At 40.7% G+C, this 12,500-nt stretch overlaps 1 long non-coding RNA gene and 1 pseudogene across 1 annotated transcript in view; both read right to left on the bottom strand.

The window, feature by feature from the left end:
* LOC122341611 overlaps nt 1-9,188 on the bottom strand; it is a 21,175-nt pseudogene extending 11,987 nt beyond the window's left edge.
* A 213-nt stretch (nt 9,189-9,401) lies between these two features.
* Nucleotides 9,402-12,500, bottom strand: part of LOC122341612 — a 5,951-nt gene continuing 2,852 nt past the window's right edge. The window contains exon 3 of the long non-coding RNA XR_006250476.1: nt 9,402-9,427. This is a non-coding gene — a long non-coding RNA (uncharacterized LOC122341612). The remainder of the gene's footprint in view (nt 9,428-12,500) is intronic.

The raw sequence follows: 12,500 nt of genomic DNA on the forward strand, positions 1-12,500 counted from the left end.
ACACACACACACACACAAAGACACACTGATTAACTCCACTGTACATTACATTAACATTAACATCATGACTGACTGCAGAGCTGCTTTATGTGAGAAGTGCTAGAGCAGGTGGTGATCACATGACCTGCAAGATCACATGACCAGACATTCTCTCTCACTCACACACACACACACACACACACACACACACACACACACACACACACACACACACACACACACACACACACACACACACCGTTTAGGGCTCCTGTCACTCACCTGTGTTTGTGCCTTATGTCACACATATTGTGTGTTCTCTAATTAAACTCTTGCACATGTAATTAGTCCTTACAGCTTAATTAGCTCTGACCTCATTCTAACGCTCATTTTTAATTAAATAGTTGGCTCCTTTTAACGAGACCATTAGAGACGCTATTAGCGCCTTAACCAGACCAACACAGAGAAACTACATGAGACACGAGCGGAGAACACTGTCACGCTAAAATAAATGATAATACAATCCATAATCCATAATAATGCTTGCTCCAGTGACAAAGTCCTCCTGTCCTCTCATAAAAATATTAGTTTAGAGCTGTTTTGTAAACTCTGATCAACACAGATTTCTCTCCTGATTCAGATCAGAACACTTTTCACTGTAGAAGGAGTCAGATGGAAGTGTTTTAGGTAAAAACATCTTGATGATGGATTTCGACTTTTGTCTTAAAGGTGTTTAATTTCATTTCATTAAATGTTATCTATTAAACAATATTAGCATTACAGTTACTAACATGATGAAATAATATATGAAATGTTCAAATACAGAATAGATAATGTGATTCCAGATAGAGAGCGATGGTCTGAGGTGTATAACAGCCTCTCTCACACACACACACACACACACACACACACACACACAAGAGCAGTTCTTCCGCTGTCACACTGTGGCTACACACTGCTTTGGCAGCTGTGCTTCTCTCACTGACATCAACACACACACATCAACACACACACACACACACACACACACACATCAACACACACACACACACACACACACACACACATCAACACACACACACACACACACACTCATTTCAGTCACATTCTGATAAGCTCCTGAATTATGACAGATTTTTTAAATTTATATTAGATTTTAAAAATATTCCTGTAGTTGTGTAATATTCATTCTCAGATGAAAACGTCACATTATTTCTCCTGATGTAAAATGTGAATACATTAAATTTGATGTCATATAATTGCAGTTCTTCTTTGTGTTTTCACAAAATAACCAGCATTTCTCAGATCTAAAAACATTAACACACTTTAGTTTCTGTTCAATAAATGTTTTTTTAAGCTGATGTAATTCTGCAGTTGAAAGACCTATAGATGTATTCCATGATTCGTGATCAATTTTGTGATCAACAACAACAACCAATTTTTCGGCCGCTGAACTCTTAAACCTGAGCTTTGCCCAAATTCAAGAATTTCCAATAAATGTATTATCTTTAAAAGAGGTCCTCACTAAAATAATGTTTAGTAAAGTTCACGCAGCAACAGTGTGTGTGTGTGTGTGTGTGTGTGTGTGTGTGTGTGTGTGTGTGTGTGTGTGTGTGTGTGTGTGTGTGTGTGTGTGTGTGTGTAGTGAGTGTGTAACAGATTGTGGTATCCTGACAGCAGGCATCTTTGGCACAGAGCTCTGTGTAATTGACTGAGCACAACTCATACTCTCATTCAGCCGTCTCTCTCTCCTTCTCTCTGTGATGATCAGCAGACAGCAGGACAGAGGAAGGACGAACAGAAGGAGAGCGAGAGAGGGAGAGAATGTCGTCTGATACGAGAAGAACAGAGAGAGAGAGAGAGAGAGAGTGAGAGAGAGAGACAGAGAGAGAGAGAGAGAGAGAGAGAGAGAGAGAGAGAGAGAGAGAGAGAGAGAGAGAGAGAGACAGAGAGAGAGAGAGAGAGAGAGGACAGAGAGAGAGAGAGAGAGAGAGAGAGAGAGAGAGAGAGAGAGAGAGAGAGAGAGAGAGAGACAGAGAGAGACAGAGAGAGAGAGAGAGAGAGAGAGAGAGAGAGAGAGAGAGAGAGAGAGAGAGAGAGAGAGAGAGAGAGAGAGAGAGAGAGAGAGAGAGAGAGAGAGAGAGAGAGAGAGAGGGGTGTCAGGAGAAGCCCTAAATATGTGTCCTAGTTCTGTGCTCTTTAAAGGGGAGCACACATGATACAGTCACTATATAAACCAGGGCAGAGAGAGAGAGAGAGAGAGAGAGAGAGAGAGAGAGAGAGAGAGAGAGAGAGAGAGATGGAGAAACAAGTGAGACTTTCTCTCTCTTTGCTGAAGGTCAGACACCGCAGGTCATTCAGTCTGACCTCTGACCCTCAGACTCCTGTCTATCATCACAGCAGCACGTCTTCATCACAAGGACAGCTTCAACCGGTCACTTATCTCACGCCTTTGAGTCTCAGATCAATTATATTTCAGATCAGTAAAAAAATTGAAGGGTGAGGGTAGAAAATGTGTTTTCAAAAAAAAAAAAAAAAAATTTTTTCAGTTCCATTGCAAAACTAATAAAATGTAAACATTATTAAAAGCAATTGGACTCTCAGCAATAAAATAAGAAAAAAATAAACTAATTACATGCACAGATAAATGCAATAGAATAACTTTAGAATGTTTTCAGTGTGAAAATAGTGTGTAAGTATCGAATAAATTTGACTCTTTGACTTTTTCTTGAGCTTGAATGGTTTAAAGTCACTTACATGTCTACAACGGCAAGGCATCACTGTATGGGAGTTAAACTTTACTGTTAATCCAAGAACCGTGGGGCCTGGTCCGAGCAGCTTACAGATCAACTATGATCTGTTTAAACCTGAAGAATACATAGAGACTCAGCTTCACTAGCTTCACCATCGGTTTAATCTAGACGCAGTCCATATCTCTAGACAGCGAGCGGTTGTAGAACTTCAGGGGGCTGAGCCTTAGAGAAACATAACTTACTCAAGTATGCCTGTTAAACTGTGTGAAGGAAATACACAAATACATATTAAAGCTGCAGAGGTTACAGATTTAAAATTTTTCTCTTGTTGTTTGATAAATATTATCAACATTATATTGATGTTCATGATAACAACAAAAGACAATACTTTATTGAACCTTTTCTGATAAGAAGTGAGCAAACTCAAGTATTTTTGACAGTCGTATCTGTTCAGTCCTCTCGTTTTAACGCACAGCAGTTTTTTGTCTGGCAATCATATTTCTAATTTGATGCTGTATTATGTTGATTCTGGCACCCAACATTGCAACAAGATTATATTTTAAGCTTCTTATGTAGCTGAATCTGCATTGTTTTATATGGGCTGCTTTTAAAGTAATAGTTCACCGAAAAATGAGTTCCGGTTTCTTGGCTGATTTCTGACTCAACGTCTTTATGCCAAACGTCGAGTCATAGGTCAGCAAAGAAGACAAAAATTTAAGTTGTGATAGACTGAAAGTGATCTAAGCGAGCACAGCTCCTCACAATTAACAGACTCTTTGTCCACAATTTATTGTTGAAGTTGTGCTAATACGACTGCACCAACAACTTTACAGAAGATCTGCTTCCTTCCTGGAAGACGAAAGATGTTCAAAAGGGTTAAGGCCTCCACGTAACAACTAGCCGTTTCATCCATTATGCATCTCTGAATGTTTTCATTAAGCTAAGCAAAGTTTCTTTCATTTATTGCTTAATGCTGTGATGTCAAACATGTTTCAGATATTGCTCATTGTTTCAGGTTAGTTCAGTTATGTTTGCTAGGCATGTTAAACACTATTTGGAAAAGGGTAAATGCTGTTTCCTAAATCTAAGTATTGACCAAATCTAGTACTGTTTAAAGGGGCCTGCATTTCAGTGTGGAGAATCCCTCAAAGTAAAATAAATAAATAAATTTCATCATATTAATACAGGGAGAAAAAACAATAATTAAACACTGCATCACTGAAGTTTCACTGACTGTTTGAGGATCCAATTGTGTTACTAATTTAGACATTACAGAATAACAGGTTTCATAGACAATTGGATGAGTTTCTGGGGCAGACCTGACCTGTTGAAAGAGATGGTCTTCATCCCTCCTGGGGTGGTGCCGCTCTTCTATCTAGAAATATGGCATATAGTCTTATAGCTCCAACATGACCAACTAGTGCCCAGGTCAGGAAGCAGATTTTCTAACTGAGTTACTACTGGCTGCAGATAAAGTCTTAATTATTTTAGATTTTAATATCCATGTTGACAATGAAAAGATGCATTACAATAAGCATTCTTAGACATTCTGAACTCTGTTGGGGTTAGAGAACATCTGTCAGGACCTACTCACTGTCGAAATCATACTCTTGATTTAATACTTTCAAATGGAATTGATATTAATGGTGTTTAAATTCTGCAGCAAGGTGATGATATTTCAGATCACTATCTAGTCCTGTGTAAACACCATATAGCTAAAACTGTAATTCTATAGTATGGTAGAAGCATCACTTCCACCACAAAAGACTGGTTTGTGATTAATCTTCCTGATCTCAATCCCTTAGCACATCCAATAAAGCAACTTGATGTAACAGAAACTGTGCACTCTTTTTTTCTAGCACTTTAGATACAGTTGCTCCTTTACACTTAAGAAAGATGAAAAAAACTATCTGACTCCATGGTATAATGACAACACACGCACCCTAAAGAGAGCAGCCCGGAAAATGGAGCGCAGGTGGAGAAAAAACAAGACTAGGTATTTCGTATAGCCTGGCGGGAGAGTATCGTGTCATACAGAAATGAAAAAAAACTGCTAGATGTGATTATTTTAGACTCATTTAGAAGAACACAAACAAAATCCCAGTATTTATTGAATATAGTGACTAAATTATTGAAAAATAAACCATTAACAGGTGCTGACATTCCCTAATATCACAGCAGTAACTTTATAAACCACTTTACTTCTAAGATTGCTTCTAAAACCAGCAACATGTATATTAGACCCTATTTCATTTAAACTATTAAAAGCTCACACAAGAGCTGCTTCCAGAAGTCATAGATCCTATTTTGACTATTATTAATTTATTCATTAGGATATGCCCCCAAAACCTTAAAATTGGCTATTGTTAAGCCTTTCATAAAAAAAAACCCCACACATCTTGACCACAAAGACTTCGATATTGAGATTTGATATTGGTCTATAATTAGCTGTCAAAGATACAAGAAAAAGGTAGTATCCTCACAACTATATTCATTTTTAGAGAAAAATGGTATCTGCAAGGATTTCCAATCAGGTTTTAGACCGTACCATAGTACTGAGACTGCTCTCATTAGAGTTACTAATGACCTGCTTCTATCATCTGATCGTGGTTTTATCTCATTATTAGTGCTATTAGATCTTAGCGCAGCATTCGATACTATCGATCACAACATTCTCTTGGATAGACTAGAAAACTATGTTGGCATTAGAGGACAGCGCTTAGCATGGTTTACATCATATCTATCTGACCGCTATCAGTTTGTAGCATTAAATGAGGAGGTATCATATATACACTCTGTATAGTTAACAAGTGAAATATGGAGTTCCTCAAGGCTCAGTGCTAGGACCGTTACTTTTCAACCTTTACATGTTACCTCTGGGAGATATTATCAGGAGTCATGGTGTTAGCTTTCACTGCTATGCTGATGATACTCAGCTCTATATTTCAGCGCAGCCTGGTGATACACACCAAACTGAGAATCTAACAGAATGCATAGTCGATATAAAAAGCTGGATGATGAGTAACTTCTTAATGTTAAATTCTGAAAAAACAGAGGTGCTAATAATTGGACCTAAAAACCCCACATATAATAATCTAGAACACAGCCTATCACTTGATGGCTGCTCTGTTAATTCTTCATCATCAGTTAGGAACCTAGGTGTGCTGTTTGACCATAATCTTTCCTTCGAAAATCATGTTTCTGTAAAACTGTGTTTTTCCATCTTAAAAATATATCCAAATTGTGAACTATGCTCTAAATTACTGTAATGCTTTAATGGGTGGTTGTTCTGCACGCTTAATAAACAAACTTCAGCTAGTCCAAACCCAGCAGCCAGAGTCCTTACTAGAACTAGGAAGTATGATCATATTAGCCGGTTCTGTCAACACTGCACTGGCTCCCTATCAAACCTTGAATAGATTTTAAAATCTTATTAATTACCTATAAAAGCCCTGAATGGTTTAAAACTTCAGTTGAGCTCTTATCACATTATAGTCTTCCATGTCCACTGCGTTCTCAAAACTTTGGCTGTTTGATGATACCTACGCTGTAAAAAAAAAAGTTGCCGTGAAATTTCCTGTTGTTGAAAATTCTACCGTAAAAAACATGGTAACAATGTTTAACTTTGACTGATATAAAGTTAATATACTAACCTACTAAAGTACTGAAATCTGTTTCAGTACCTTTGTAATACACTAGTAAGCACCAAAAGCAAAAGGTGGTGATGAGAAAGTCACATGATGAACCAAAGCCCATCACAAGCACCTTTTAAATGGTAACATATGTGTGAGGTGCACGGTGCCATTCACACCAACACTAGACATCATCGTGGTGAGATTCATTAAACCAAAATGTGCAAAAAACATCAATTTAACAACATTAGATGAAGCTTTCAACCCTAACAAACATAAATAATAAAAGAAAACTAAAAATGAAAATAGTGATTTAAAAAAAACCCATAAAACTGAAACTAAATTTGAAATGCAATGAACATAATTTTTACGTTTTTTCCTGTAAATTTTACAGGAATTTAAAGTTAACGATTTAAAGGTTTTAACTGTAGCATTTTCATTTTTTAGCGGTAAGTAGATCAGCCTAAACTGGGAACACTCCCCATAACACACGATGATAACACGAATAGCATCTACGCTAATATTTCTTTCTTTCTTATTCTGTTTCTCAGTTCATATCCTGATCAGATGCTGGACCAGCACCCAGAGATGACCTTCATCAGAGACCAGAACACCTAGATGAACCTCGTGAACAGATCACCAGACACACACACACACACACACACACACACACACACTCTCTCTCTCTCTCTCACTCACACACACACACAAGTCCTTTACACAATCTGTCATAGCCGTTTTTTAAAAATCTGACTTGCTTAGTTGGGCCCATAACTTCTAGCGATTATCTGCAATTTGTTTACAGAGACAATCTCTGCATTTAATAAAAATTAAGTGTTTAGACTTGTCATTATACTTCGCTATCACTTTTCTCCTGTGCTTTGATGCAATCTGTACTGTTAAAAGCGTTGGTTAAATTAAAGTGATTGAGTCGTATTCTGCGCTCTCTGCTCTCATGCTAGCCTGCATGGACGGCCAGGGAGTGTTTGCTCAGAACAGAACCATTTCCCCAATCTAAAATGTATGCTATTAAGTAAGTTATATTGTGGTAATGTTCTGACTATTACCATTAGTCATAGTTATTGCAGGACACCTTATTCAAGCTTGCATCAGCTGACACATGTCTACCTATAGGATCATGACACCAATCATAATTCTCTTCCTAAGGTTCCCTTCACATTCAGCCTGACTGGTTCTGTTCTGTCATGCCAGCATAAACCTGTACAGACCAAAGTAAAGCAACACAACGAGCATAAACCTACAAAATCAGTATGAACCAGCACAAGCAATCAAAAACCAGCCTGGATCTCTAAGTACAAAGAATCATTCTAGCAGTGACAGAAAAATTGATTATTCCTCATGTCATTCCAAATATGAAGATATTATGAAGAACATAATATGGGGCTTAAACATCAGTGGAGCCCATTGACTTCTATTACACATGATCTGTCATTGTTCCACCGAAGACTGTAAATCATACAGGTTTGGAGGAGTAAATTTTGAGAGAACTACTCTTCTGTTGAGCTGCTTTACAGCTGAGCTGGAAGTTGTTTAATAATTGATGAATTTTGCAACATTACTACTAATATTTGCACATAACCATCTGTTTGCCTAGAGAAATGAACATACTGGGCCAGGCTTTGTATTTAAAGGTTTTTGACTAGAGCCGATCAACCCTCTCAAGTCTTGTTTTTATGACTCTGAAATGTTTTCTTTTTCTTCTTTTCATTAATTTTCATTAAAGCAAAATCCGTTTAGCTGCCTGCATGTTTGTTTTTCTTAGTATTTTTCTGAATAATACCCTTTGTGAAGCTGGTGGTTTGACATTGTGAAGGTTGTTGGCGGTTAGCGCTGGACAGGATGCGTGGGCTGAGCAGCGGTTCTTCATCTTCATCTTCATCTGCGTGTTTAGCAGAGAGAGAGAGACGAGCGCGGTGTGATTCCACAGCGTTTAGAGCTCATGGCCTTGTGTGTGTGGGCGCAGCTCTGACTCACTGCCATCCGACGGCGACGGATCATTTTCTCTCAGTGTCTGATGCTTCCAGCTGCTAATCATCATCCTCACACACACACACACTGTCTCCCATCATGCATCTCTTCAGAATTACTGTACATTAGTGCTGAACTTTGGGGAAGATCGGATAATGTATGCCTGAGTTATAACAAATTCCTGTTTCGTGGCTGCCACAGACATGCCCTTCAATGAAAACTCAAGATCTTCAAAAATTAACATCACAAAGGGTTTTCGATTAACTGAGAAATTATGGTGTTGATTTGGAGTTTGTTAAAAAACTACATCTAAAAATGGCCCCAAAATTTGCAAAGAAAAAGGATTTCCAATTGGGTTTTGGATTTTTGCTCCAAAGAGACATTTTGTGGGTATTGTGTGTTACATGTGTCTACCAATTTTTGTACATGTACACAAAACCTAGCTCTCCCACTTCCGAAAACTATAACAGACATCATTTTGGTAGCACCATTAGCGCAGGTACCTTAGCGGCCATGATCATGGAGGAGCCTCCCTTCACGCCCAGGATAGGGATGTGCGTCTCTTGGGAGATGAAGTCCAGGATCTGTGCGATGGCCTCCTGGTCGGTGTCATCTCCGAACACCACGCCCTGCAGCCAGTGCTCCGTCATCAGGTCGCAGATGCTTTTGATGATGCTCTTGGGGTCCGTCTCGTTCATGGTGAGCATCTCCACATTGGGCGCCAACGGCATGTGGCCGAAGTCGTCCTTGTCACGCGTGCCGGCGAGTGCCACCTCACTGGAGTTTCCCACCAGCACCACCGCGATGCTCAGGCCCTGCAGCAGCTTGGAGACGGGTGGATGTCGCCACCGATGATGGGATGTAGTGGGCCACGCCCCTCCGCCCGCTCGCGCGCGCGTTGGGCCGACCAGCGGCAGGAGAAGAAGCAGACACACGGCCAGCAGCTGCTGCGGCGACGGGCAGGGCCAGTGACGCGAGGCGGAGCCAGCACATGAAGCCACACCCGCCTTTCCTGAGAGAGGTGGAGCCAAGCCACGGTAAATGCAGAGCGGACATGATGGAGGAGCGAAAAACCTGTGAGAGAAAACAGACAGACAGAGTTACAGCTCAGCAACTGTCCTAAATGCAGATTCTGATCTGTGCAAAGATGACCTCTTTTATTGTTCCTGAAGAGGGCAGGAGTTAATCAGTGAGGAGAAAGGAAATTAGTAAACGCAGCACCTGGAATTCTGAATTTCACAGCATGTGCTAACAATCAGAAGATACATGGTTTCAGAGGAGAAACAACTTGTGTAGATATTAATATCATCCACTTCAAAAGATGTTGGAAATCGGAGTGCATTTGGAGCAAAGAGCCTGTTCCTGTCAAAACTGAACATCAGAGAACAAAAACTCACACTGAGCGTCACGTGGGAGAAGAAGAGAGATGGAAAGACTAAAACCACTGTCAGAAAACAGTATTATCCCAAAGTTAAAAATCACACATAACTGGAAAAAAACTGCTGCAAGATTTAGAGCGATCGAACAAACCAATATTCAATAAATTCAATAATTGATTAAAAACCAATTCAACATCCCTATGTTAAATATGGCCGTCATCCAAGTTATACAGATGACTAGTTACATATAATGTGCGTGTGTGTTTGTGTGTGTATATATATATATATATACGTATACTGAAAAAATGGAACAATTACAACAGCAGAGACCGAAGGACAGTAACAGATGAACTAGACCTGGCCTGGCCCCGGAGCCCTGAGGTGTGTTTCAGAGAGCGAGAGGCCGGTGTCTGTGACACACATGAATAGTGCAGCAGCAGACGCTCAGCAGATCAATATTTGATGGGGCGTTGCGTCTTCAGCCTGTTTATTATGGATGAGATAAACTCTCCCCTGACGAGCAGAGAGCGACCCGCGCCTACACACCGTTACACAAGCGCTGCGATGATCTCCGCTGATGGACAGCCTGTGATTACTGAGAGCTGAGCGAGGACAGCTGACATCAGGACTAACACAGACTGTGTCTCAGTGTCTCAGTCAATGGAAGTCAATGGGAACCCAAATGTTCTTCACTGAGCCTTCTTTTGGGTTTTGAAGGACACAATCATACAGGGGTGGATGGACATTAGGGACAGTAAATGATTACTCTTAGAATGATTTGTGGCGTTTTGTACTGGACGTGACGAAGGAGAAGAAAGAGCTTGTGATGCAGAGACTGACACACAGTTCAGAGATCTGAGTCTGCACTTCTCTTGGCCACTCAGTTTCCATAGCAACCATTAAAATAGACCTCTCGATACAGTTGATGGCTTCACACACACACACACACACACACACACACACACACACACACACTCAGGCTCCGCCCCTCTGCAGAAGCCGCTCACGTCACTGTAATTAGCATAAGAGAGTCCTGTTTATGAGATGAAACACACACACACACACACACACACACACACCGCACTGTAATCAGTGAAATGAGATTGATTGATGCTTTTCACAGATTACAGCTTCAGCTCACTTGGCTATTTCAGGAGCACATTACATGGATGAGGACTGTGTGTGTGTGTGTGTGTGTGTGTTTGAGGGAGCCCTGATCAATTCTCGGTGCTGTGATCTCAGGTTGAACACAGATCTTCAGCCGTTAACACACATCTTAAGTCATTTGTAAGTTAAACCGAAGTTCCAATGAGAATAAAACCTGCTCTACAGATTTGGCCAAAATAATAATAATATGAGGAATATTCATAAACAGCATCACGTCTGACTGTATGCTGAAACTGAACTCAGGCTCATGTAAATATACAGAGATGATAACCTCGTCGAAAAACTTTCACTTTATGCAAATGAAGAGTGACTCTCAGGAACAACAGCCAATAGGAGTGAAGCAGCGGAGCTGAACGTCTCGAGAGGATCGGCGAGATCCAGAGCTGGAAGTACACCTGTAGCTCTCTTATTTAACACAAGGAGAAATGTTTTGTGCTCTTGACATTAACCGCATCATATAAGTGGCTTTGGACTGTAAGTCTCACCTTATTTCAGATGAAAAAGTGAATCATATATTTAAAAGGTACATATGGGCGATGGAAAAGAAACTGTGTCATTACTAGCAGTCTACGCTTTCTCCCGTAAACTCAGGTCAGAAAATCTAGTATCACGACGAGGTGAAGAAGCTCATTCTCTGTTGCTCTTTCCAGAACAGGCTGCTGACCTCCATCTGAACCTCTGAGACCATCACAGTCTTCAACACCTGAACATCTACTCCACAGAACATCCTCGCCTCGGCCACGGATCACAGCAGAGCCTTACAGAGCACCTGTGAGACGCTATCATCGTCCTGAACACGTCCTTCAGACGCACGAGTCTGAAGACTAAATGATGGCAAGATTTTAAAGTATTCATGAGAAACATGAATCTCTGGAGAAGAACGCACTGCTGCAAACATCTACTGAACATTTCTGCAGGAGTCCATATTTATCATCTTAACAAAACCACTGACACACACACAAACGTTTGTTTCTGTGAATTATGGGGACTTCTATCAGTTTTATACTGACCAAACAAACTATCCTCTAAACCTACCCCTTACAGAAAACCTTTGTGTATTCTTACACCCTTATTAGGACTGCAGTCTGCTCTCCACAATGCTGAAAATTCCAGGTTTTACTGTCAGCATAAACAACACACTCACACACACACACGCACACACACAAACACGCACACGCACACACACGCGCACACACACTCACACACACACACACTCACACACACACACACACACACACAGACACACACACACACACTCACACACGCGCACACACACACGCACACACACACACACACACGCACACACACTCACGCTGGCACACACGCACACACACGCACTCACACACACACACACTCACACACACACACACACACACACACAGACACACACACACACACTCACACACGCACACACACACACACACACACACACACACACACACACGCACACACACACACACTCTCACACACACACACACACACACACACACGCACACACACACACACACACACACACACACACTCACACACACACACACACACTCACACACACACACACACACACACACACACACACACACACACACACACACACACACACA

The sequence above is a fragment of the Puntigrus tetrazona genome, chromosome 3 (genome assembly GCF_018831695.1).
Source record: "Puntigrus tetrazona isolate hp1 chromosome 3, ASM1883169v1, whole genome shotgun sequence".
In the NCBI taxonomy this organism is placed as follows: domain Eukaryota; kingdom Metazoa; phylum Chordata; class Actinopteri; order Cypriniformes; family Cyprinidae; genus Puntigrus; species Puntigrus tetrazona.